Source organism: Schistocerca serialis, chromosome 1 (genome assembly GCF_023864345.2).
Source record: "Schistocerca serialis cubense isolate TAMUIC-IGC-003099 chromosome 1, iqSchSeri2.2, whole genome shotgun sequence".
Taxonomy (NCBI): Eukaryota; Metazoa; Arthropoda; class Insecta; order Orthoptera; family Acrididae; genus Schistocerca; species Schistocerca serialis.
Window position 1 is genome coordinate 97,575,984 of NC_064638.1, and position 23,093 is coordinate 97,599,076.

General features: G+C 44.8%; 1 protein-coding gene across 1 annotated transcript in view; it reads right to left on the reverse strand.

Moving 5' to 3' along the window:
• Window positions 1–23,093, reverse strand: part of LOC126421372 (probable glutamate receptor) — a 145,414-nt gene that overhangs the window by 20,390 nt on the left and 101,931 nt on the right. The gene's annotated exons all lie outside the window — the stretch shown is intronic.

A 23,093-nucleotide genomic window follows, 5' to 3' on the forward strand; every position in this document is an offset into this window, starting at 1 on the left:
AAACCAAAAAAAAAGAATCATGTTACATTTTATCCGTTTATTAATTTAAGCGACACAGAACGCAGATCTAGTAACATTCATACATAAATTCTTTTAATAGGATCTTGACGCTGTATCAGCAAATTTTGAATATATGGCTTGAATTCAGTTAGATTTAATCTTAAATCTCCTCCATCAGCGTCTTCCAATCTGTTTTTAGGGTTCTGTATCTCAGTCAGTAAAAACAGAACCCGTAATAAAATTTGTTTGTTGTACGAGTGTCTAAGTCAAAAGATACGGCCATTAATGTCACATATTTTGATATTCGCAAATCCACTTACCAAAACCTACAGGTACGTCCCATTGGCCTAGAATCACGAAATTTGCCAAGAAGGATGGTTGCACAGCACAGTCAAAGGAAAAAATTCGAAAACTGTAAATCTCTAATTGTACTACACGAGAAAGATATTTCTTTTGTCATTTGTTATCCAAAGTCAAGCTTGGAATTAATACAGCCTGTAGTTTTGCATTCAGGCTGACTGGTTCGCAATGGTAAAAGTCTAACATCAGACAAGTAATGACTTTATTGCTTTATTTGCAGACTAGTCTGCGAATGTTGGCTTCATATACGACTTGAAACGCCATACCTACGTGTAGCAATGGCTCTTGGAAATTTGATAATTGATGAATTCCGAAATGCATCATATGAGCAATAGAGTAATTCATTGGCTGATGTTTGTCTTTTACCATTGCGACGCATTCGGCTTGAATGCAGAATTATTAATTATTATAATAATGGCTGACCTGCCTCCTGCATGACTTTATGTCACATTTATGCTGCTAAAGTTAGGTCATTCTCGACAGTCTTGAAATCTCTGAGAGCGATATCTTGCCAATGCCAATGTCGATAACAGGCAAAAATTATCCAGATTCTCGATTCCCGGAATGGTTGAACTGTTTGTATACATAATTAAATCTGTACGGAACCACCAGTGTGCGAGTCCTACAGACACATGGTCATTTGTTTGTTTTAGTCCTTGTATTTGTAGTTTATTTTATTTTTGTAATAATTTTAGCAGCTGCACTGAAATTCCGTCCCACGATGTACGAAGATGGAAAAGTTATCAAAAAGCGTCTTGCAATAGTTTGTAATACATTATAAGTAGTAGGTATGTCCCTCTGAAGCCAGAACCGCTTCCAGAATGTACCTTAAGTTGTTCGTTAGTGCTTAATACAGTTAGTTCTGACTATAATGTGGCATCCAGTTTTTCAGTGTCACAGTGTGGCTGGTAATCTACTAGGGTATTTCCATAGTTACAACATCTTCAAACATACTTTCAAAGCCTGTGTGAAGTACGTTTATATGTTATAGGTTGGAACATCACCATCCTGGCAGTTTGTCTGTCGCAGACAGGAAAACTAGAAAAATTTGCTCTGGGCAACGTTTTGCTTCATTAGTTTAATTCGGTCAAGACGAGCTGAATTGATGGACTTTGTTTTTGATCAAATTCACACTGTCACTCTGTGACTGCAAGTTATCCTCTTTAAATATAGTAAACAAATCTGTTAAATTAGCAATGTCTAGTTTTCAATTCATTAAACTTTTTGTTTTAATTAGCCTATGAATCCACGAAAGTACCCAAACGTGATAGGTGCTCCATCTGCTGCCGCTGATGTTACGAGGGTTGTCCAGAAAGTAATGCACCGCATTTTTTCCTTCAACAATTCTCTATTGAACATAATAAGAATTTCACGCACGAAACAATGGTGTTTTATCCACACACCCTATTTGCGTCCGCCCTCGCGAATGACATCAGTTCGATGCAACATGTCAGGTGTGACAGCCGTGGATGGTCTCCATGACCGCTGCAAATATTGTGGAGTTCCGCCCAACCGCCTTCTGATGACCTCATCCTCCGTGCCCAGTGACGAACAGTACTTCTGTCGACAGCAGATCCTCCATAGACTTTGCACAAGCGTTTGTGAATATTGCACGCAGTTTCTTTCTCTGCAGTGAGAAAGTCAATAACGGAACGTTGTTTGTAACGTACATCACCTAAGACGCCATTTTGAAACTGTCCTGCAGCTACGCTATCTGTCGGAAGTGACAGAAACTTGGCGCGCTCCCTCAGGAGACTTTAAATAACACGCAAGTAACGTTTCGCATTCGTAGCATTGTTTTTGGCTGAGAAAAAAAAATACTGTGCGTTACTTTCTGGGCGACCGTCGTACATTCTCTATGAAATAATCTTTAGAAACATTAAATACTGACTTTCTTTAGTGCCTGTTGTCACTGTTCTCGTGAAGAACAGTTCTTCATGGATTTTTTGGTCCACAACAAACACTTGCCAATAACAGTGCTTCATTACAAGGGAAAGTTATATGGAGAAAGGGGCCCTCTGCAGATAATTACACAAAATGCTTTCAATATTGTCTCATTTCATCAATACGTCTTTGAACTGTGTTGTTGCTTAAATGAATTCTTTTGATTATATCATAAGCAGGTTTATGTTGAATAGTTTTTGAAACATCTTCAGTGGCTTGCAAAATTAGCTGTTCCCTAATAGTTCCTGATTCCGCAGAAAATATTAGATACAGGCTCCCAGGTAGATGCTATTTTTCTTGACTTCCGGAAGGCGTTCGATACAGTTCCGCACTGTCGCCTGATAAACAAAGTAAGAGCCTACGGAATATCAGACCAGCTGTGTGGCTGGATTGAAGAGTTTTTAGCAAACAGAACACAGCATGTTGTTATCAATGGAGAGACGTCTACAGACGTTAAAGTAACCTCTGGCGTGCCACAGGGGAGTGTTATGGGACCATTGCTTTTCACAATATATATAAATGACCTAGTAGATAGTGTCGGAAGTTCCATGCGGCTTTTGGCGGATGATGCTTAGTATACAGAGAAGTTGCAGCATTAGAAAATTGTAGCGAAATGCAGGAAGATCTGCAGCGGATAGGCACTTGGTGCAGGGAGTGGCAACTGACCCTTAACATAGACAAATGTAATGTATTGCGAATACATAGAAAGAAGGATCCTTTATTGTATGATTATATGATAGCGGAACAAACACTGGTAGCAGTTACTTCTGTAAAATATCTGGGAATATGCGTGCGGAACGATTTGAAGTGGAATGATCATATAAAATTAATTGTTGGTAAGGCGGGTACCAGGTTGAGATTCATTGGGAGAGTGCTTAGAAAATGTAGTCCATCAACAAAGGAGGTGGCTTACAAAACACTCGTTCGACCTATACTTGAGTATTGCTCATCAGTGTGGGATCCGTACCAGATCGGTCTGACGGAGGAGATAGAGAAGATCCAAAGAAGAGCGGCGCGTTTCGTCACAGGGTTATTTGGTAACCGTGATAGCGTTACGGAGATGTTTAATAAACTCAAGGGGCAGACACTGCAAGAGAGGCGCTCTGCATCGCGGTGTAGCTTGCTCGCCAGGTTTCGAGAGGGTGCGTTTCTGGATGAGGTATCGAATATATTGCTTCCCTCTACTTATACCTCCAGAGGAGATCACGAATGTAAAATTAGAGAGATTAGAGCGCGCACGGAGGCTTTCAAACAGTCGTTCTTCCCGCGAACCATACGCTACTGGAACAGGAAAGGGAGGTAATGACAGTGGCACGTAAAGTGCCCTCCGCCACACACCGTTGGGTGGCTTGCGGAGTATCAATGTAGATGTAGAAGTAACCGTTTGTCTGACAGTGATGGAATGAACTGAAACTTCAAATAATCGACCGAGCGAGGTGGCGCAGTGACTAGCGCACTGGACTCGCATTCGGGAGGACGACGGTTCAATCCCGCGTTCTGCCATCCTGATTTAGGTTTCCGTGACTTCCCGAAATCGCTCCAGGCAATTGCCGTGATGGTTCCTTCGAAACGGCACGGCCGACTTCCTTCCCTGTCCTTCCCTAATCCGATGACACCGATGACCTCGCCGTCTGGTCTCCTCCCCCAAACAACCCTCAAATAATCGACACCGTACTATCTACTTTTCTTTCTAGATTCACCAATTTTGGTATCAGTTACCTCGCGAGATCCCACGAGCCATATGGTTTTATACCTAACCCATGCAGTTTCGCCGACAGTTCGATATTCAGGAGCCAGTGCTGATTAATTAAGTTACGCAATGGAATTTAATAAAACGCTACATGTTATGGGCCGCTGAGCGCTGTATCCTAATTTGATCTCACTGAACTTTCTATTACTCCTACATATAGAGATGTTAATCATGAATTACGAAACGAAAATTATTGAATAAAGTATATTCATAATTTATTCCGCAACTGACATATTACATTATGAAGGGATTAAAAATTCATTGCTGGCAGTTTCAATTCAAGTAGTACATAATGGTCACATTGATGACAGTACCTAGTTGTTGCTAAGGTTCTGAGATGGATGGCGGTGGCAGTTTGGTTACGACAATTTACTATCATTGTTACTAAATCGCGAAGATATATGACAGGTATACAATGACTGCAAGGCGTGAGGATTACAGAGAATGAGGACAATCATCTTACTGGGGCATAGTGACAGACAGAGGGTTCGCTGCTGCCTTAAAAGTTAAGTTATCGCACGTGTCTGTGCCTGCCACGCTGGCACTGCAGTGTGTTCTTACCGTAAGCAGCGATGGTCGACGCCGAACCGCAGCGAACCTTTGTCTCTGCCAGTCCGGCGTGTTCTCCTCTGTATCTGCCCGTCTCCGAATCTCAGGGTCGGAAAATTCGACCCCAAACGTATCTAGTTCCGGACTCCATGGCCAAGTATACGTGAAAGTCCTGTTCTGCATTCCATGCCCAAAAGTTTGCGTGTATCGTGAAAACGTACTTGTCCATGTCTAGCGACAGTTCTTCGCGCGCCTAATATTTCCAACCAATCACCCAGTTCGCCGCCCACCCTGGCCAGTGATATAATTTTGTAATGTGTTTCGACAGCCCTCCAGCGGGTCCTTATAAACTCCTCTCCCAGTCAGTTTTACCACCCTTCTCAGTCTAAAAAGTCGTACCTCAGGACGCACTTCAGAGGCCGCCTGCCAGTGATAGGTTGTGTTTTTCCCACCGGCGCGATTTCGCCATTGTGGGGAAAAAAGAAGAAAAAAGTCCTATTCTCTCGCTATCGGTTTGGCGAGCGACCAGCCAAACAATAGATTCACTGTCAGTAGTGTTTTTGCTACACTAACGAAAGATGTTATCTGCAGACGGATCGTATGCTTTTGCACATCCAGAGTAGCATTTCTCTGAAATTCCTCACACAACCAGGCCCCGTTTTCTTGTTAACCTGACGGTGTATTGTATGGCCCGCAGGTTACATGGGGCGGGAGCTATATGGCTTGCGTTTTTAGCACAGAGACTGCATCCTGACATACATCCTTGGCCCTGGCAGGCTGTGGCAGACATGATAAACGAAAACGTAAATATAGTAATCAGAAGTTTTACGTAATTTGTAAGTTTCACGAAGCATTGCAAAGAAATTTTACAAAAGAACAAACGGTAATAAATTCCAAATAGTACCAGAAGCAAACTAGAGTATGGTATAGTGCGAGGCTCCCATTACTAACGCATGAGCAAACTGTCGAAGGCTGACGAAGAACGAAGACTGCAACTGAGGTGGGCCATGTAGCTGTCACCAGGCAACCTATATTGCGGTGGCAGATTGTGGTCATAGGCGGAGCCACTGAAGGCGTGTATCATTGGATCCGCTTTCATCACTTGATACGTGGATGAGATGTGACTAACCAGAATAATTACCTAGCTCTCAGTTTTTGGAAAAATTATGCTGTTTGGGTAAACATCATAAGACATAGCAACCGAACACAGCTCTCTCGAACTCAAGTCATGGTCAGCAAATCTCTGCACAATCGAAAATAGTACAAAAAGAAAATCTTGTAAAAAAAAATAATTTACTTACTTTTCTATGGCTCTGCCAGTCAATGTAAGACTGACCCACTGTAACTTTCAGATACATACCCAGATCTTAATTTGTGATCCTATACATTTATTTCTGTAAACATATTTATTATTCTATAATATAATTTCTGTAATATTTAATTCCTGTAATGTTTATTTTTTCTGTAATATTTACTTAACTGCAAAACTTATTTTTCTGTAGTAGACCTAAGCTGTGGATACTTTAATATGAATAATAGTACTACGTACATAAGCCCGCCCGGATAGCCGCGCGGCCTAACGCGCTTTTTCCCGGGCGGGAAGGCGTGCTGGTTCCCGGCACGAATCCGACCGGCACATTAATGTGCTGTGCCGGTCAGCCTGCGAATGGTTTTTAAGGCGGTTTTCCATCTACTTCGGCGAATGCGGGCTGGTTCCCCTTATTCCACCTCGGTTACACTATGTCGGCGCGGCCTCATCCAACTTTTTAGACTTACCTCCCTTGTTCACTGGACTCCTCAGAAACTTAATCTTGCGGATATTGCTTAGGATTAACCATTCCGACACTGGGGCTGCAGCCCGACCCTCATCATTGGCCGCTCGTTCCAGACTGCTTATAACGAGTCGGCCCAATGCGCGTGATCTTCCTCATCCTTTATTCCGAACTTGTGGTCCATCTCTAATGACTCCAAAGCCAGCAATAAGATATCTGTGGCGTCATCCGAGGAGTGGGCTGCCAAAGCAAGATTAGCACCTCGCAACGAAATCACAGAAGAGTATCACCGTTGCGTGCCACAATGACGAATGAGCGAGCAACTCTGGAGTAGCCACTCCTTCAAGAGTTTCGCTACGTCGCCATAATCTTTGATGCAGTTGCCGCTGAGCACAGGAAGACTCGGCCCAGTTCGCAGTCAACAATGAAGACGACAGCATCATCTGTGTATTGAATATCTTAGGCAGAACTTTAATGTGAACATTGTGTTCTTTAGTCTTCACGCAAAGAGTCCTCTGAATCGGCCTGTACTCAACTGATACTTCAATATTCAGAACAATTGTAAATACTCAGAAAGTTCTTGTGGAAATGGATTATACAAAGTGAAGTAAATCTTGATATCTATACGTATACTAATATTTTATATGCTGTAGTTCCATTCGGTCTCCTTCCGGAACAAACAAAAGAACCTACCGTTTTGCCGGCTAGTATTCTTTCGTACAGCATAACAATTTCCTTCATAAATAGATGTTTGTAATCGATTACTTGGTAATGATATCCCTCAAATGGCACCCTTTGTAACGATCTGTGAGAATGTATTTACAGGCGCAAGTTCGGAAAAACAACCCACTACGTCAACTGCAATGGGTCTAGTAGGTTTCAAAATTTGGGGTCTTGCTAGTTCCCACTGAGCCGTGTCGGCTCATACTATGTCCTTACATTTTTGCCTGCTGACACAGTTCTTCTGTCTCGTCGCCAGGTGGCGCTTCAGTCGCCTGTTAGTTGACTCTTTGGTTGTAGTTTCTCGGATGGGTTGTTGACCACGTGGACAGACGGTCAGTTGCTATCAATGAGAGAGACAAGAGGCATCTGTGATGAACGGTGAGCTGTTCACGGAACTTAAGGGCACCCGATTGTCTAAGCGGCCGGAGATCGGTAGAGTTGTGTTGATCGCCAATATCTGGCCAAATGTCGACGCAGCCAGTTTACGCTGGATTAAGCAGACATAGTTGCTGATGTGTGTGTTGGAGTGCTGTTCATTTTATGGTGCCGACTGTTCTGTCCTAAGAGGGGTGAGGTACTCGTTACTTGGTTGACACATGTGATGATGATGATGATGTCTCATACTCCGAGGAGTGTAGGGGACGATGCGGGAGACCCGCACCGCTGTACTAGGCAAGGTCCTAATGGAGGTGGTTTGTCATTGCCTTCCTCCGACCGTAATGGGAATGAATGATGACGATGAAGACGACACAACAACACCCAGTCATCTCGAGTCAGGAAAACCGTTGCCTTCCATTGATGATGACGAAATGATAATGGAGAATACACAACACCCAGTCCATGAGCGGAGAAAACCTCCGACCCAGCCGGGAATCGAACCCGGGCCCCTTGGCGTGACAGACCGCCGCGCTGACCACTCAGCTATCGGGGCGGACGGTCACATATACTCCAGCGTTGAAGCTTCTTCCGCTACGCTGGATTGCCTGTGGTTCTCCGTCACTCTGTCTCAAGCTTTAAATCTGCTTTCTTGTGCATCTGGCTGAAATTATCTGAGTGCCATATCTGATGTGTTTTAAAATTTCTTTTTATTGAAACTTGTTCAGTGACTGTTTATCTTTTCAGTCGGCCTGAAATTATGTCATATGTTCTAGGCCGCCACGTGTGTTAGTGACCGATGAGGTGGAAATTGATTCTTATTCATATTGGAAGTTATTGCTTCCCTGACCGAGATAACGCCTTTAAAATTGCCTACGGACGTGGTAAGCAAACGCTAGTGGCCCAGTGAATCTTTGCTCATTTGGGTAATTAACTTCCATAACTCTGTTCTGATTTTGCTCCTTTCAAAAAACAAAATAATATTTGTTGCTCTCGATGCAATTACTGTTGTCGTTGTTTGAGTGTTAGCCCGCAAGATTTACTGAACCTTTTAAGTCACCTAAGTTAACGTGTTCGAGTAGTCCTGTGGTTTCTTGGTTACTACATTAACTAGTCGTTATGTTTTATTATAAGATTAAGCGGTTAATCCCCTTAGTAATTCTTATTGTAATATTCTTGTTGTAATAGTAAGGTTTGGTTGGGGCTCGGAGCCACGCTCACATGGCCGCACGGGATTAGCCGAGCGGTCCTAGGCGCTGCAGTCATAGACTGTGCGGCTGGTCCTGGCGGAGGTTCGAGTCCTCCCTCGGGCATAGGTGTGTGTGTTTGTCCTTAGGATAATTTAGGTTAAGTAGTGTGTAAGCTTAGGGACTGATGACCTTAGCAGTTAAGTCCCATAAGATTTCACACACATTTGAACACATTTAACACGCTCACATAGAGTTTCTTGTCTTGGTTTGAACATTTTCATATGCTCTATGATTATTTTGCTTGAATTATATGTTTATTTGTGTTGCTCTCGGCTTTCCGAGCTGACAGTGGCGTTTGGAGGCGCTGCCCCGGGGTGTCGTCTGTTACCCACCGGTCCATCGAGCGTAGCCTCTCCGCGTCGGCTCTGTACGTGAGCGTGGGCGGCGCGATGCTTCCCGTCTCAGCGTAGCCTCTGAGACGTTGCGGCCTCCTGGCTTGCTACGGCACCCCTCATGAGCTCAGTTTCCATCTCGTAGCAATCGGGCGTTAATTTAACCTGCCCGGCCGTACCTGCCCCTTCCATGTTTTCCTTGTTTGAAGTTTCGTTTTAACGTAACAGTTTTAATATTGGGCCGGTTCTAGGTTCTAGGCGCTACAGTCTGGAACCGCGCGACCACTACGGTCGCAGGTTCGAATCCTGCCTCGGGCATGGATGTGTGTGATGTGCTTAGGTTAGTTAGGTTTAAGTAGTTCCAAGTTCTAGGGGACTGATGACCTCAGAAGTTAGGTCCCATAGTGCTCAGAGCCATTTGAACCGTTTTTTAATATTGGTGTAATGCTCAATTTGGTGAATGGTATTTTATTATTCGTCCACGTCAGTATCTTGATTACGTCCTAGGGGCTTCTCTGACTGATCAAATATTGGATATTTACGTTGAAACTTGTTCCTGTGCTTGTTGCATAAAATGTTAGTACTTAACGAGCCTCAGCTCGTCAGATACCAGGCGTGTGAAATTTTGTGTTACCGCACTTCTTGTAAGTTATGTTGATTAACGCCTTTGACCAGCCAAATGTTGGATTAGTAATCCTTAGCATCATTGCTGTCATTGTTTGCCCATCGCTAACCGCGTATTTGACGTTTAAATTACCATATCAATCATCAATTGGTCTCATTGAAGAAATTTTGGAGTAACTGCCTGAATGTTTATCCTTAGTTATTTTATCGAATTTTCTGCTGAAATTCGACCTGCTGTTGACATTTTAAATCTGTTCCTGACGCGTTGTTGCCACACGTTAGTTGCGCCTGCGTAGTTGCGTTAACTGCAAGGAACTATTATCACTTGTATCTTATAGTGTTTTTGGTATCTGTGCAATAAAAGGTTATTGCACTCTTGTGAAGTAACGAATGACTTGTGACTGTTTCTTTATTCTGGGGCATTCACTGACATTTCTCCCACTACTCAAGGAACAGCATTTGCTGTTGAAGACTATTTACTGCGCATGTGACACAGGGTGCTATGGAGAGTGTGAGAGTGTTCCTGCAGGAGAAACAAAGTTAAGAATAGCATCATTCGCAAACCATGCAGTGGCTAACTCTATACCAGAGTTCCAACCAACGTCCCAATGATTGGCTTTGCTGACTGTGGCATACATAATGACAATTTGGAAGAATGAAGAAGAGATTCCGCCGAGGATGTGAAACGGGAAAAATGGCAATATTAGAATTAATGTTATTTGGACCCTCATCGTAGTAGTGCGTAAAGACGTAATATTGTACGAGTAAAATTAAGGAAAGCAGATTCTACATAGCTAAACATCAATGTTTTAGTCTAAGTGTGGTGTCACCGCCAGACACCACACTTGCTAGGTGGTAGCTTAAATCGGCCACGGTCCATTTAGTACATGTCGGACCCGCGTGTCGCCACTGTGTGATCGCAGACCGAGCGCCACCACAAGGCAGGTCTCGAGATATGGATGAGCACTCGCCCCAGTTGTACGGACGACATTGCTAGCGACAATAAGGACGAAGCCTTCCTCTCATTTGCCGAGAGACAGTTAGAATAGCCTTCTGCTAAGTCCATGGCTACGACCTAGCAAGGCGCCATTAGCCTTACCTAGTTTGAGAGTTATCGTATAAATGTCTCACGAAGAACGTTGTAAACCAACAAAGATTAAAAGTTAAGTATATTCCAAAGCTACGTATTTTCTTTATAGCAGTCCTAACGTATCCTGTTCCAGACTTGACGCCAGTCGGCGGGTGTGTACGCGTTCCTTTCGGCTCCCTTCTCAGTGTGGCGTAACTAGCTTGTTACGCCACAACAGACTGGCGACGAGAGAAGTGTTCTTTCTACTTGCTTTGCTCTGATTTATTTGTGTCATGGCTTCGCCACAATCTCCAGATGTACTGTCCGAATTTTATCGCTTGCAGAATCAGCAGACGCAGACGTTATTGGATGCCCTTGAACAGCTCGTCCAGGGTCAACGTGCACTGCAACACGATGCGGCAGCCGCCACTTCACCGCTACCGCAGCCACAACATGCAGTTGCACCGCAGTTTCGCCAGTTTGACCAAACCCACGAGACTTGGACGGAATGGTCCCGCCAGTTTGCATTTCATCTAGCCACCTACAGAATTCAAGGTAATGAGCGGCAGCCAATTTTGCTTTCTTGTGTCGGTGTGTCCACCTACCATGTGATAGTGAAATTGTTTCCCTGACGTGACGTAGCAACTCTGTCCTACGAAGAAATTTTGTCTGCTTTAGATGCCTATTTCAAAGAAACAGTTAATGTGGTTGCAAAACGGTATACGTTTTTTCGTACAAAACGTACGGCCGGTCAAACTAATAGGGAGTGGGTAGCAACATCGCAAGGACTTACTAGGGACTGTGCCTTTGACTGTGACTGTGGCCTTTCTTATTCAGATACAATGGTACGTGATGCAATTGCACAGAACGTTTCTGATGTTCGCATACGGGAGCAAATTTTGAAACTAGTTAATCCCTCCCTTCAACAAGTGATAGACATATTGGATAGACAAGACACACTTGACTGTGCTCAGGAATCTTTTGAAACTTCGCCAGCTGTGTGTAACATTAACCGGCCTGCCGGGCGCGCTCGCGCTACGCGGCCCGGTCAACTGCCCTCGCGCAAACAAACGCAGCTGCCGCCGCGCTCTAAGCCACGTGTGCCGCGCCAGCACCCAAATGCAGTGAAATCATGCCCGCGGTGTGCTACTAGACATTCGCGTGAACATTGCCCGTCACGCCAAGCTATTTGCTTTTTCTGCAATAGGAAAGGACATGTTCAAAGTGTTTGCCAGAAAAAGCTCAGATTAGACACTCTTAATCATTCCAGGCCCTTTGCTTCGCGCCGGAATCGAACCAAGGACACACAGGATCGTGGACCTTCGCCCATGGACATTCATGTCGTTAATTCCGCTTCGTCCAGTGCCACTTTCTCTAACAGTGACTGTGATCGTCCCACAAAAAGAGTGCGTCAACGTCGCCGGAAATCACGTCAATTAGCAAGTGATTCTGTACCAGTGTCTGTTCAAATTGCACGAGACAGTCGCTCTTGTCGTCAGCAGGACAATAAACTTTTTGTAGATTTGGACTTTTATGGCAAGGTCATACCATTCCAGCTCGATACCGGAGCTGCAGTTTCATTGCTCAATCACGACACGTACAAACAACTGGGCGCACCTCCGTTGCGTGCCACAAATGTTAAGTTACATAGTTATTCAGGACAGAATATACCTGTGTTAGGACAGTGCAGCCTTCTTGCCACATACAAGGGACAAACAAAACTTGTGTCGTTTTACGTTCTTCGTTCTTCTACTGCAGTGAACTTGTTTGGTTTAGATTTATTTCAGTTGTTTAACATGTCTATTGTAAATCAGGTCCTATCAGTGAATCACACTGTGCCTTCAGACAGTGTTTCTCGTCTGTGTGACGAATTTGCAGACATTTTTGTACCGGGCTTAGGTTGCGCTAAAAACTATGAAGCACATTTGGAACTGAAAGTCAACGTGCAACCGAAATTTTTCAGAGCGCGCAATGTTCCCCACGCATTGCGTGATGAGGTCGCAAGGACATTGAACGATTTAGAATCACAGGGTGTAATTGAACGTGTGCAAGCTTCTCTCTGGGCCTCACCCTTAGTAATTTTGCCAAAACCTTCCGGAAAATTGAGACTTTGCGTGGACTTCAAGGTCACAGTGAATCCACAACTAGTGACTGCTACTTTTCCTTTGCCCTCTCGGAAGATCTTTTTGCTAAACTGTGCCCGGGAAAATATTTTTCAAAGTTGGACCTAGCCGATGCGTACTTGCAAATACCGGTGGACGATGAATCCCAGCGCGTATTGGTGGTTAACACGCATCTTGGATTGTACAGGTTCAAAAGACTGCCGTTTGGGTGTGCATCCGCCCCTGCATTGTTTCAGCAATATTTACAAACTATTTGTGCGTCGGTCCCTACTGCAGCAAACTATCTGGACGATATAGTGATCTCCGGACAGACAGAAGAAGATCATCTTGCGAACCTACGAACATTATTTCAGGTCTTGCGACAAAATGGTCTTCGCTTGCGGAAGGACAAATGTGTGTTTTTTGCTCGTGACTTACCATACCTGGGACATGTCATTAATGCCCAAGGCATACATCCGAGTCCAGAGCACCTCCGTGCCATACAAGAATTGCCTTCGCCACAAAATATGAAGCAGCTACAGAGTGTGTTGGGTAAAATTAACTATTATCATAAATTTGTGCCGCGCGCTTCTTCCATTTCAGCTCTGCTTCATCGCTTACGCCGTAACGATGTTCCGTTCGTCTGGACGACGGAATGCGAACGCGCCTTTCGCCAGTTGAAATCGGCGTTGCTTTCTAATACTTGCCTTACGCCATTCGATCCCCGGAAACCCCTTTTGTTGATGGTAGATGCATCGGATTTCGGGATCGGTGCTGTGCTTGCGCACAAAGTTGGCTCGCATGATCGCCCTATTGCCTTTGCGTCACACTTGCTCTCGTCTGCGCAAAGAATTTATTCCCAGATAGAAAAAGAAGCTTTGGCTCTCGTGTTTGGTGTTACTAAGTTCCCTGATTTCTTGTATGGTCGTCACTTTACCATCATCACAGACCACAAACCTTTGACATCGCTTTTTCATCCGACCAAGCCTGTACCTCCACGTACAGCGCAGAAATTCATTCGCTGGTCTATTTTCCTCTCACAGTACCGCTACGATATCTGGTATCGGTCCACTGCTAAGCACGGAAACGCCGATGCGTTGTCCCATTTGCCTGTTGCTGAGGATAAAGCATTCGATTCTTCCGAACTTGCTTGCCTGTTCATTGATTCGGAAACCGATGAAGTGGTCGAATCGTTTCCGATTGATTTTCGTCGTGTAGCTACAGCCACAGCTGCTGACCCTGTCCTTGCTACCGTTTTGCGTTTTGTTGCTACGCAATGGCCTTTGTCAAAGTCTCGGATTGCGGATCCGTTGGTTCGCCGATTTTTTGCTCACAAGGAGAGACTTTTTGTTCGACGTGGTGTTTTATTGTTGCGTTCTGATAATGATCAGTCCAGAGTAGTGGTCCCACGTTCGTTACAGTCCTCTGTTTTACGGCTTCTTCACCAAGGACATTGGGGTATAGTGCGAACGAAACAACTTGCTCGTCAGCACTGTACTTGGTTCGGAATCGATGCTGCGATTACGAATATGTGTTCTTCTTGCATGACGTGTGCCGCACAACAATCCGCGACGCCGCGGAAAGTCTTTGCATGGCCAAAAGCCACTTCCCCTTGGCAACGCTTGCACATTGATTTTGCTGGTCCATTCTGGAATGCTCGATGGTTGGTTCTGGTCGATGCCTTCAGTAATTTTCCTTTTGTTGTCCGGATGTCTTCCACGACCTCCTCCGCCATCATCCAAGCGTTGTCTGCTATCTTTTGCATTGAAGGTCTTCCGCAAACTATTGTTTCCGACAATGGCCCACAGTTCATGTCCGCAGAATGTCAGTCATTCTGCCAGGCCAATGGTATTCAACATCCGACATCCGCGCCGTTTTCGCCTCAGTCAAACGGTGCCACTGAACGATTGGTCCGGACTTTCAAGTCACAGATGTTGAAGTTGAAAGAGTCGCATTCTCGGGAGGACGCGTTGTTGCTCTTTTTGTCATCGTATCGCTCTCAGCCCCGAGATGGTCGCTCGCCGGCTGAGTTGCTCCAAGGTCATCCTCATCGAACCTTGATGTCTTTGCTGCATCCGCCGCATCAGGTTCCTGTGCAGCGGCAGACTCCTGCTTTTGCTCCAGGCGACGTTGTATTCTATGGCAACTATCGTGGTTCACGGCGTTGGCTCGCAGGGCGCATCCTTCGCTGCCTCGGCCGCGCGATGTATTTGGTTTTGGGGGCCTCTGGTGAGGTGCGTCGGCATCTCAATCAGCTGCGCCTCTGTCGTCGCACGGGTTCTGCCGCTCCCCGCCTGCTTTCAGCGACGGTGCCGTCCGGTCAGCGCCCTGGGGACCCATCTACTGGCTCGCCTCATCCCCAGGTGTTACCGACGATGCCTTCCATTTTGCCCCATGGCGACGCGCCGCCGCAGCCGCCGCCTGTTCTCCAGCCGGCGCCGCCCGCAGTGGACGCTTCGCTGCAGCCGCCAAGCGCCTCCCTGGGTCACGCGCCGCTGATCGCTTCCCGTGACCAGCTGTCCTCCGCCATGGAACTCTTGCCCGCTCCGGACCACATGACGTCATCGCGCGTCGGCTACCCCGACGCAATGGAGGTCGACCCTTCGGCCCCTCCAGTCTCTTTACGGGCACATACACCGCATGTTGACGTGCACCCTGGACTAGGTTTTCAGGCGTTTCCTAGCTCCCCTCGGACCGAATGGCCGGGTGCGGGTGGCACAGCCTCGCCTGTTGTTAGGCTCCCCACCTCATCGCATACGTCAACATGGGGTCCTCCCCACGGCGGGCGGAAGCCTTATAACACGACCGTTCGCCGATTTGCGGGGGAGGAATGTGGTGTCACCGCCAGACACCACACTTCCTAGGTGGTAGCTTAAATCGGCCGCGGTCCATTTAGTACATGTCGGACCCGCGTGTCGCCACTGTGTGATCGCAGACCGAGCGCCACCACAAGGCAGGTCTCGAGATACGGACGAGCACTCGCCCCAGTTGTACGGAAGACATTGCTAGCGACAATACGGACGAAGCCTTCCTCTCATTTGCCGAGAGACAGTTAGAATAGCCTTCTGCTAAGTCCATGGCTACGACCTAGCAAGGCGCCATTAGCCTTACTTAGTTTGAGAGTTATCATATAAATGTCTCACGAAGAACGTTGTAAACCAACAAAGATTAAAAGTTAAGTATATTCCAAAGCTACGTATTTTCTTTATAGCAGTCCTAACGTATCCTGTTCCAGACTTGACGCCAGTCGGCGGGTGTGAACGCGTGCCTTTCGGCTCCCTTCTCAGTGTGGCGGAACTAGCTTGTTACGCCACAACACTAAGATTCTTTGATTCAACGTAAAAAAATGCAATTTTATATAATCATATTAAATTCAATTTTTTGTTAATTGAATTAAATTATTCTATTCTTAATAGAACAATAATAAACCCAAAACATTTATTTTCACTAATACACTACAAACAATTTTTTTCCGATAGATAAAGTTTTATATTTATTTTGTCTGCGAATTTCATAGCTTTCAAAACTATTACCTCGACAACGTGTATGTTACGGATTATGTACCAGAAACAGAAATAACAAAAGCGACTATTGGAAAAATTTATTGAACGGAGAGTAGAAAGTTGTTGTTGGTCGTTAACTGTTCGATTTACTTGTAATAGAGTAATGATAATATATACTTACTAGTTAGTTATTTGTTGATTGATGATGAAGGGAGGAAGTACAAACATGTTCCGGGAAAATCAGGAATACAGAAATACAAGTCGCTGAGGAATGAAATAAATAGGAAGTGCAGGGAAGCTAAGACGAAATGGCTGCAGGAAAAATGTGAAGACATCGAGAAAGATATGATTGTTGGAAGGACAGACTCAGCATACAAGAAAGTCAAAACAACCTTTGGTGACATTAAAAGCAACGGTGGTAACGTTAAGAGTGCAACGGGAATTCCACTGTTAAATGCAGAGGAGAGAGCAGATAGGTGGAAAGAAGACACTGAAAGCCTCTATGAGGGTGAAGATTTGTCTGATGTGATAGAAGAAGAAACAGGAGTCGATTTAGAAGAGATAGGGGATCCAGTATTAGAATCGGAATCTAAAAGAGCTTTGGAGGACTTACAGTCAAATAAGGCAGAAGGGATAGATAACATTCCATCAGAATTTCTAAAAACATTGGGGGAAGTGGCAACAAAACGACTATTCACGTTGGTGTGTAGAATATATGAGTTTGGCGATATACCATCTGACTTTCGGAAAAGCATCATCCACACAATTCCGAAGACGGCAAGAGCTGACAAGTGCGAGAATTATCGCACAATCAGCTTAACAGCTCATGCATCGAAGCTGCTTACAAGAATAATATACAGAAGAATGGAAAAGAAAATTGAGATTGCGCTAGGTGACGATCGGTTTGGCTTTAGGAAAAGTAAAGGGACGAGAGAGGCAATTCTGACGTTACGGCTAATAATGGAAGCAAGGCTAAAGAAAAATCAAGACACTTTCATATGATTTGTCGACCTGGAAAAAGCGTTCGACAATATAAAATGGTGCAAGCTGTTCGAGATTCTGAAAAAAGTAGGGGTAAGCTATAGGGAGAGACGGGTCATATACAATATGTACAACAACCAAGAGGACATAATAAGAGTGGACGATCAAGAACAAAGTGCTCGTATTAAGAAGGATGTAAGACAAGGCTGTAGCCTTTCGCCCCTACTCTTCAATCTGTACATCGAGGAAGCAATGATGGAAATAAAAGAATGGTTCAGGAGTGGAATTAAAATACAAGGTGAAAGGATATCAATGATACGATTCGCTGATGACATTGCTATCCTAAGTGAAAGTGAAGAAGAATTAAATGATCTGCTGAACGGAATGAACAGTCTAATGAGTATACAGTATGGTTTGAGAGTAAATCGGAGAAAGACGAAGGTAATGAGAAGTAGTAGAAATGAGAACAGCGAGAAACTTAACATCAGGATTGATGGTCACGAAACCAATGAAGTTAAGGAATTCTGCTACCTAGGCAGTAAAATAACCAATGACGGACGGAGCAAGGAGGACATCAAAAGCAGACTCGCTATGGCAAAAAAGGCATTTCTGGGCAAGAGAAGTCTACTAATATCAAATACCGGCCTTAATTTGAGGAAGAAATTTCTGAGGATGTACGTCTGGAGTACAGCATTATATGGTAGTGAAACATGGACTGTGGGAAAACCGGAACAGAAGAGAATCGAAGCATTTGAGATGTGGTGCTATAGACGAATGTTGAAAATTAGGTGGACTGATAAGGTAAGGAATGAGGAGGTTCTACGCAGAATCGGAGAGGAAAGGAATATGTGGAAAACACTGATAAGGAGAAGGGACAGTATGATAGGACATCTGCTAAGACATGGGGGAATGACTTCCATGGTACTAGAGGGAGCTGTAGAGGGCAAAAACTGTAGAGGAAGACAGAGATTGGAATACGTCAAGCAAATAATTGAGGACGTAGGTTGCAAGTGCTACTCTGAGATGAAGAGGTTAGCACAGGAAAGGAATTTGTGGCGGGCCGCATCAAACCAGTCAGTAGACTGATGACAAAAAAAAAAGTTAGTTATTTTTCACCTTGTTCGACTTTTTAAAAACACAATTTGATGCCCTATAAAATTTGTCCTATAAAATTTTTCGTGATACCGGCCAATTCTCATTTGCTTATGTTTAATAGCGAGCGAATGTTTTTCTAAAAGGGTGCAAATTGCCGTTTTCTGATGAAACTTTTATGTAATTAAATGGAATCAAAGAGCAACGTTTTGCTATCAAATCGATGCAGTATTTAATGTTCCACAGTTATTACACTTTTAGCTTCTCGCTTAAACGCTTAGTTTCAGAGAAATTTGAAAAATACCGGAAAAATTCCGAAATTTTGTTGGTTTTTCTTTTCATCATGGCTGAAACTCCGCTCAAAAGTCGAGAGAAATCCACGGACTTCTGAGATTTTGACAAGGGACAAAGTTCGATGGCCCACCTACTGAGAAAGGGCGTATCGGAAACGATAAATCCGATTAGCCGTTCACGTGCTACCGTCGTGAGCACCTAAGAAAAGTGGTTAACGGACATGAAACTGAAGGACATGAAACCATGAGTAGGCGGCAATGTGTTGGACGGTCACATCTTTTCACAAACGTGTACGTCGGAGGTTTACGTGCTTTGTAAAACAAGTTAGGAAGAGATCTGTGGCAGGTCTAATAACAGGGAGTACAATGCAGAATCAGACAAAAGTGCTTCAGGGAACACTGTTCAGCGCACATTTTTGAACATGGGACTCCGCAGCAGGCAACCCCTACGAGTTCCCATGTTGGCCCAATTACGCCGTCATTTACCATTGCAGCAGGCACAAGATGATCAAGATTGGACAGTGGATCAAAGGAAACGTATCGTCTGGTCGGATGAATCACATTTCTTCTTACAGCAGGTCGGGTGTAAGATCAGTAATATGCTATGCGGAACATTTACTTTGGCTTCCATGGAACCTGTCATAGTAATCGAAGGCAGCATGACAGTTTTGTACTACGTGAAAATTACTGCGGATCTTCTGCTCCCCTTCATTTCCAGAATGATTTTTCACTCTGCAGCACTGTGTGATATGAAACTTCCTGGCTGATTAAAACTGTCAGCCAGACTGAGACTCGAACTAGGTACCTTTGTCTTACGCAGGAAAGTGCTCTAGAAACAGCTCCCCAAGCATGACTCACGACACGTTATCACGGCTCTACTTCCGTAGTGCCTCATTTCCTACCTACCAAGCATCAGATACGCTCTCCAGCGAAATTTGCGGGACTAGAAGTCCTGGCCGGCCTGGTTGGCCGAGCGGTTCTAGGCGCTACGGTCTGGAATCGCGCGACCGCTACGGTCGCAGGTTCGAATCCTGCCTCGGGCATGGATGTGTGTGATGTCCTTAGGTTAGTTAGGTTTAAGTAGTTCTAAGTTCTAGGGGACTAATGACCTCAGCAGTTAAGTCCCACAGTGCTCAGAGCCATTTGAACCATTTGAACTAGCACTCCTGGAAGAAATGATGATCTGGAGAAATGACGTGGCCGCAGCCTGGAGATGTTTCCAGAATGAAATTTTCGCTCAGCAGCGGAATGTGAGATGATTTCAAACTTTCCTAGTAAATTAACTGTGTGCCTGACCGAAACTTGAACTCGGGACCTTTGCCTTTTCTTGTTTGGGTAGCTCAGCTGGTAGAGCACTTGTCAAAAAAGTTAAAGATCCAGAGTCTGAGTCTCGGTCCGGTACACAGTTTTAATCTGACAGGAAGTTTCATAACAGCACACAGACCACCGCTGAATGAAAGTTCATTCAGTAGAAAAAGGGATGAAGGTTGTCCACAGTAATGTTCACCTAGTCGACAGAACTTCTGTAAAGTCTGGAAAGTATTAAACGAGTTACTAGCGTACATAAAGCTATGATGGTGATGATTAGGTCCCACAGTCCGAGGAGAGTAGGCAACGATGTGGGAGACCTGCACCGCCGACTAGGCAAGGTCCTAGCGGAGATGGTTTGCCATTGCCTTCCTCCGACCGTAATGGGGATGAATGATGACGATGAAGGCGACTCAACAACACTCAGTTATATCCAGGCAGGAAAAATCCCTGACCTCACCGGGAATCGAACCCTGGACCCTGTGTGCAGGCAGCGAGAACGTTACCGCAAGACCACGAGCTGCGGACATAAAGCTATGAGGAGGGTTCCTAAGACGTAGCTCAGTTGGTAAAGCACTTGCCCACGAAAGGAAAGCATCCAACTTTCGAGTCTTGATCCAGCACATAGTTTTAATCTGCCAGTGAGTTTCATATCAGCGCACACTCTGCTGTAGAGTGAAAATTCATTCAGGAAAGGAAGTGATGCAGGTGGTCCGCAGTAATGTTTAAGAAGTCCACAGAACTTCTGTAAAGTCTAGAATGTGATACCGGCGGCAGTAAAATTGTGATGTGCGGTCGTAAGCCGTGTTGGGTAGCTCAGTTGGTAGAGCACTTGCCCGCAAAAGGCAAAGGCCCCAAGTTCGAGTCTCGGTCCAGCACACAGGTTTAATCTGCCAGGAAGTTGGATTCCTTCACGCTTGACGTGTTCCCCGACGGTGATGATATCTTCGAGCAGGATAACTATCCGTGTCGCACTGCCAGAACTATGCTACAGGACTTTGAGGAGCGCGATAGTGATCTGATACTGATGGCTTGGTCGCTAGAACTGTCTGATCTCAACCTCAGTAAGCTACACCCCATAAGCACCAGCCCATAATTTACAGAAACTATATGAACTGAGGCCACACGGAGTGGCCGCGCAGTTTGAGGCACCATGTCACGGACTGCGCGGCCTCTCCCGCCGGAGGTTCGAGTCCTCCCTCGGGCATGGGTGTGTGTGTTGTTCTTAGCATAAGTTGGTTTAAGTAGTGTGTAAGTCTGGGGATTGATGACCTCAGCAGTTTGGTACCTTAGGAACTCTCTCTCTCTCTCTCACATACACATATGAACTGAATGTACACATCTGGTGCTACACATCTCTGGAGAGCTGCTAACGACTGGCGAATCCATTTGGTGTAGGATCGCTGCTACACTGCGTTCCACATCTGGGCATGCGAGTGAGCTGGTGGTCGTAGTGCCTTGGCTCAGCGGTGTAGATCGACGAGCGTTCACATATCCCTCCCTGGTAGTCCATCAAGGAAAGCGGGTCTGCAGCTGGACACGAAATACTTGAATAATGATAACAAGACTAGCGATTGAATTTGAATCCAACGTCGTTCAACAATAAACTAGTATCCAAGATCACAGGAATTCTTTGCATTCCAGGATCACCGGTTTCGGTGAAACTAAAGTCGCCATCATCGGCTCTAGGGACGACAGAAAACACTATAAAAGTGGGCTTGGATTCCACTCACATAACATGTATACATATAAATGTAGTTACATACGTTAGGACACATACAGGTTACAACATCAGTGGTGATATTAATAGTCTCCTATAACACGCAGGCCTTACAAAATTGTCGTAAGTAGCACCTAGGCGTCCAAGAGAGATGCCATTGTAAGTGTTAGGTGTCTCCATCACAAGGTGTGTTTTATTGGTATTTTTATATATGACCAGACGGGTATGCACTGTGTAACCCTGTAATGTTCTTAAAATTTTTATATACTCTCGGTGGATTTTGTATATCATCAGACTGGTGGGCTGTGTATAACCGTGCAGATTCCATAAAATATCTATGTATGTTCGCATCTTATTACATATAGGACGAGACAGATGTACATTTTTGTAATTCTGCAGTTCTCATGAAATTTGCATTTGCTTTCCGATATGTCGTATATGTGACGAGGCAGATGTACAATCGTTCAGGTCTGTAGCTTTCATAAGTTTTGTATATGATTATGTGAGACAGCAATCTCTAGAATTATGTACAAACCCTAATGACGTATTGTTACCACACACGCAGACCCTGTTATGACGCGAGCTGTGACATTCATTGGCGCCTCTTCTGCTAGCGCCGTCTCACGACGCAGCCTGTAGTGTAAGAACAGAGCCGGAGTTGCGGTAGTGCCTAGCTTGAACTTGTGTGTGATGGAGACACTTGAATATTTATAATGTCATCTCTCTTGGAAGCCTATGTGCTACTTACGACAATTTTGTAAGGCCTGCGTGGTAGGGGCAACTATTAATACACCATTTTTTACCTTGATGTTGTAACCTATATGTGTCGTAAGATTTGTAACTAAATTTATATGTTGTTGTTGTTGTGGTCTTCAGTCCTGAGACTGGTTTGGTGCAGCTCTCCATGCTATTCTATCCTGTGCTAGCTTCTTCATCTCCCAGTACCTACTGCAACCTACATCCTTCGGAATCTGCTTAGTGTATTCATCTCTTGGTCTCCCTCTACGATTTTAACCCTCCACGCTGCCCTCCAATACTAAATTGGTGATTCCTTGATGCCTCAGAACATGTCCTACCAACCGATCCCATCTTCTAGTCAAGGTGTGCCACAAATTTCTCGTCTCCCTAATGCTATTCAATACCTCCTCATTAGTTATGTGATCTACCCATCTAATCTTCAGCAATGTTCTGTAGCACCACATTTCGAAAGCTTCTATTCTTTTCTTGTCCAAACTATTTATCGTCCATGTTTCACTTCTATACTTGTCTACACTGCATACAAATACTTTCAGAAACGACTTCCTGACACTTAAATCTATATTCGATGTTAACAAATTTCTCTTCTT